The sequence below is a fragment of the Acomys russatus genome, chromosome 3 (genome assembly GCF_903995435.1).
Source record: "Acomys russatus chromosome 3, mAcoRus1.1, whole genome shotgun sequence".
In the NCBI taxonomy this organism is placed as follows: domain Eukaryota; kingdom Metazoa; phylum Chordata; class Mammalia; order Rodentia; family Muridae; genus Acomys; species Acomys russatus.
Genome location: NC_067139.1, coordinates 25636574 through 25642332, shown reverse-complemented (window position 1 = coordinate 25642332; position 5759 = coordinate 25636574).

Genomic DNA, 5759 nt, shown 5'->3' with positions numbered 1-5759 from the left:
GACAGACAACAACTGGCGCCATGCTGTGCATTCCTACCCATCTTCAGCATTCCCAGCACATTAGGGTGAGTCAAAGGTCTTCTCTTTGTTTTCAACAAGTAAATTTAAGTCTCCGGGATCTAAATGCTGAACTGGCACTCAGGACATTGGGAAATGAGGGAACTTTAATGCAATCATCTAAATTAAACCATTGGAGCCATGGCTTTCAAACTTGCCTGTGTATTAGAAGTGCCTTGGGAGCTTAAGAAAAGAATACCGATGTCTGGGTTGCTCGCTTCAGGGATTCTCATATAAGTGGTGTGGGATGTAACCTGGACATCTGGAGTTTTGAAAGTTCTTTGGATAAATCTATTGTGTCATGAAGGTTGATAGCCAATCAACTACAGTTCCTGTGCCAATTGTCAAAATGAAGCTGAGATCTGGGAGAGAATTGTCCTTAAAACCACCTGTATAATAGAAACACCCAAGGATAGTCTTAAACTACTGGCTTTAATGTACAAAACCATTCTCGGAAAGTCTACCCGAATTATGTAGCTAAGATTTGTCATATGTTTCAAATGTATATAACACACATATTACCTATATTATATATGATACATATAGATATAGATATGTGTAGGTGTGCATCACTTCATGGCAGCTAGTTTCTGAGAAATTAATAGCATAAAGTAGGAAGACTATGACGTCATGAGATAACATAGAAACCAGGGTTGTGTGTGTGGTCTGTGGACTAACACGTTGTGATGCGTGAATGTTTCTGTATACTATGGTTGGAACATACAATGTCTCCTATGGGCTTTTCTGTTAAATACTTGGCTCTCAGCCAGTGAGAGTTTCTAGAAACTCCTATCAAGTGCTGGGGTTTGACAGAAGGAAATAGCTCACTGGGACTGAGCCTTCGGTATATCTTGGCCTTAGTCTCTTCATCTCTTACTCTTTGCTTCTTGTCTGCAATAATGTGAAGAGACCCTCTTATCATACATTCTCACTGCCACACTGCTCTGCACAAGTACATGGGGCCAAGTAAGAATGGTCAAGCCTTTTGGCCTGTGAGCCAAAATGAGGCTTTGCCCATTTTAAGTTGTTTATTTCAGGCATACTATCATGACGATGAGGAAGTAATAATTATACAAATAGGAATGTGTCTGTGTGTGGGTGTGTGTTGCATTGTGATGCATTGCAATATATATCTTTACAAGTGTATAAAGTAGATGGCTATTTTATTTGTGACAGCCAACTGTGAAATGGTCCAATGATTCTTGCTTTCTGGTATATGAGTGTGGTCTCCTCCTACCCTGAAATGACTTGTGTGACCAATGGAATACTGCAGAAATGGTGGTGTGTCCCATCAAACTTAAACACAAAATGCATTGAATCTTCAACCACGGTCTCTTGGGTCATGTGTCCTGGTTGATGGCATCTCTGTAGATTCTTAAGCAGCCCTACAGAGGCTTCTGTGTAAAGACACCAAAGCTTCCTACCAATACAAGGCACCATTCTGTCATTCACGGCACGGAACCTTGAAAGTGTATTTGCCAACCCCAAGCAAGTTATCAGATGACCACATTCAGAATTTAGAGGAACTGCCCTGGGAAATGAAAGGTCTTAATCCAGTAGGGTTTCACGTGGTTTCTTCTGTGGCATAAACACAGTGGTGTCACTCTCATTTACAGCTGAGGAAATGGAGCTTCCTCCCAGTGACGATAACTGTAAGCAGTTATTGTAATTACACAGCTGTGAGGCCTCTATCTGGAAATTAGTGCTTGGCTATTGTCCTCCAATCCTGGACTTTGGGACACTATACAGTTCTCACCTATATTGTTGAGTATCCTGTGATAGGGAAGAAATTACAATTGCGATTGCAACTTGCCAAAGAAAGCAGATTCTTCCGAACATCTCTAGTGTTGTCATAGCATTGCCAATAGTTTCAGAGCAATTAGACCATCACAACGCTGCCCTTCCCCTGATCACTCCACAGCTTTTACTGCTTCCTTCAGTCTCCAGAGCTAAAGGAATTCTAGCAGCACCATCCATTTTCGTCCTCTAGCTTTTTAAACTGGTGCCTCAAAACACAGATTAAAGAGTGTACGTTACAAGTGGTTCAGTGGATAGTCACCATACCCGAGGGCTCTTCCATTTCAGGTTAAGCCTTCCTTTAGGTCTTTGCAACTCTAGCCTAAGCAGCTAGAGAACTTCTGCCTGCAATGAGGACATGTCTCTGACATTTGTGAGGCAGACTCTCTGCTCTGGCCCTGTGGTCATTAGCTCTGTGACTTGAGAGAAAGCCCAGGATGCTGAGATGCCATTCCCATCACCTCTGATTAAATGCTTGTGGCATGGGGTCCAGGTATGGGTCCCTGTGTGATTTGGTGTACAAGCAGGGTTGTAAAGGACTGATGTAATCTCCTGAAATCTGTTTCTTCATTTGCTAAGTGGAGGTAATAACGCTGGTGCCCTTGGTGGTTTCTTGAGAGGATTAAGGGCAATTACAGTAAAGCTCCAAGTATGGGTGCCTGGCACATCGCTGGTACATGGTGAGGGCCATCCATCAGTACTTGTGGTCTGTCTTAAAATATTTAATGCATTATACAGAAGTATACAGTTACTTACAGCCATCTACTGGCTCCTAGTCCTGAAAGAGTTCTTTTTCTCTTAGGATTTCCTTCCCATCCAGACAGCAAGTAAATACATATCTCATTTTCTTCAATTCTTGTTTCAACTTTATCTTAGACTTATCACATCTATCTGGAATTTATCCTCTTGTTAAGAATATAAGGTGTGGCCAGTTTAGTTTTTATACAAAGAGCTGATTCTCCCTGCTCCTAGGCATGAAATCTTCCTTGTCATTGCAATGATCAGTAAAGTCATGCTAGAAGGACTGATTTTTGAACTTTGGGCATTATAATGGTCATAAATTTGTTGCTGCTATGTTCTTATCCTAACTTAAAAATAGTTAGTTTATTTTTAGTTTAGTACGTGTGTGCGTGTGTGTTCCACGTGTGTGCAGGTAATGGAGGGGGACAGAACAGCTTATTGGACCAGCCAGAACTAGAGTTCAGGTGTTTGAGGCTTCCCAATCAATGCAGGTGTTAGGAACTAAACCTAGATCCTCTAAAAGAGCAGCAAGTATTTTTAACTGTGCTTAATTGCTAAACTATCCTTCTAGCTCCTTTCTCATGCTAACTTTCTCATAAGCACATAATCACTGAGGTTTTACAAAGGCCGTAATACCTGTTGGGTATGCTTGACTATTTCTTATTCCCATCTACTAAAAAATTCTGCAATATTTCTGAGAACAGTACCATTCAAACATCAAATTCCTGGGTTTTTTTTTTTTTAATTTAAACTTTTTAAGTCCCTGGATGTTGTGTGCGAATATGGGCATGTGTGCTCGCACATGCTTTCGTGTGAATGCGTGTGTGCACAGGCCATGGTATGCACGTGGAAATCAGAGGACAACCTATGGTGGTGTTCCTCTCCTCCTACCTTGTTGGTGCAGTTTCTCCTTTTTCTTAGTCACTCCTATGTGCACCAGGCTAGCTAACACATGTGCCTCCAGGGATTTCCCTGCCTCTCATCTGATCTCACCACCGTAGGTACACTCAGCTTAAAGAGACACACACCGCCACTTATATCTGAGTAAAAGATCACTTTAACATTGATGGGTTTAGCTTCTTGCCTTCAAGAGCACTTGTTTCTAGGTCTCTATCACCTGGGAGTAGCCCAGCTTGAGAGTCAGAGTTCCAAACACTGTGTTATGACATGCTGAGATCTCTTTGATCTAGGTCCTCTATCTTAAAAACTCAATTTGGCCATATTTGAGAGTTCCTCCAAACCACCACTAGAGCCTTAGTGCAGCCCATTAACCACAGTGCTGGTGTGAGTACAGTGAGTGACTGTCAGCACTTTTCTGAGTTTTTTCTGTAAGGTTCCTCCACCAAGTATGTAGCATTATTTCACACAGTTAATTTGATAGCAAGTCCACAAACTCCTTGCCACTCCTTTCTTCAAAAAATGAAACTAATTCTTAGCCACAATTAATGACTCACTTCTAAGAATTAGAAAATAGAAGAAAATATGGCCTGAGACTCCTCTTTGCTCGCTTTCCAGGGTCACCCAGAGGCTAGCTGCCATGTTGGTAGGACACTCAAATAGCCCTTGAAAGAAACTCATGTCGCAAGGAACTTAAGACCTCCTGCAGGAATTAGTGGTGACTTACCGGTCACTTGAATGGTCATTGGAAGTAAATCCTTCAGTTCTAGTAAGACTTGGGGTGGCCACAATGCCAAACATCTATTTGACCAAAACCTCCTGAGAGACGTAGAACTCCAAAACTCCAGAACATAAGAGCAGCCAATTTACGACAGTTACAGTGCCCAAAAATCAGTCCTTCTACAACTTCACTGATCATTGTAATGAGAAGGAAGGCTTCATATAACTAACTCTTCACCTCCTGAGTCATGTGATATATGCAATGCTAATTAGTCTAAAGTAGCCAGACCTGCTTTGACACACAGCAACAGATGTCTACTGTTATTGTTTAATCTTCACAACAACTAATTAGTTATGAGTCCCTCACTTTACAGGAGGAGACAAGGTGCCCACTTACAAAGACTCACGGTTTACAACACATGATCTGGATGTGATCCTAGGTGGTCTTTAAGCGAAGTTCCTCCTTGCCCACTGTGTTTTCACATGCTGAGTTACCAAGTCACTTTGTTCTCCCTCGAGTCAACGTTTAAAAGCTACTCAGAGAGGGAAACGTATAAAGCGCAAGATGACTGTGCCAATGAGAGAAAATGCATAATATGACTGCGCCCTAGGAGCAACCAGGGGCATGTGCTACTGTTTTCACTTCAACCTCACAAGAAGCTGCAAAGAAACCTTCCACCCCTAATGGTGAACAGAAGAAATTTACTATAACCACGTGAGACGGGCAAAGTCTACTCCAGTATCCAAAGTAATGTGAACCTTATTTAATAAATCCTTACCAGTCAAGTTAACAGATAACACCCCCAGCTTTACTAAGGTGTAATTGACAAGTACAAGTTGTAGATAGTTGAAGTATAAAGCATGGTATATTGTTACATTTGTAGATGATGACATGACTGCCACGAGCATACTGTCACTCAATTCACCTCATTTAGAAAGAGAGAGTATGTATGTGTTAAACCTCCACAAGATCTAACTCTACTAGCATACAACTCTGAAAGGGGCTTTTTCCTATATGCCAGGTACAAGTACTAAGTTGCCATATTTAAAGGAAATTAATTTCCTAACATATACTAGATATGTTTAAAAGGTCATGCTTAATGGTCAATATTAGTTGTCAACTAATTGTTAACTAACTAGTCTAGAATCACCATGAACATCAGCTTCAAGGCATGCCTGTGAGGAATTCACTGGATTCAGTGGGAAGACCCACTATAAGTGCAGGTAGCACCATTCCCTAGGCTGGGGACAAAGCCAGCAGGTCACAGCATTCAGTACTCTCTTCTTCCCATGGAAACAGTGTGACCCGCTGCCTCCTCTTCCCACCGTCACACCTTTTCTGCCATGCTGGGCCATATCACCTGGAACAGTGACGTAAAATCAATCTCCTGTCCTTGGATTTGTCAGGTGTTCTGACCTCAGCAGTGAGATAAGTAACTAATACATTATGACAGAAATAAAAAAGCCATGCCCATTGAGCCAATAACTTCATGTCTTCTTAGTTATTCTTAATTGGTAGTCAAGGACCTAAATAAGTATTTACACAT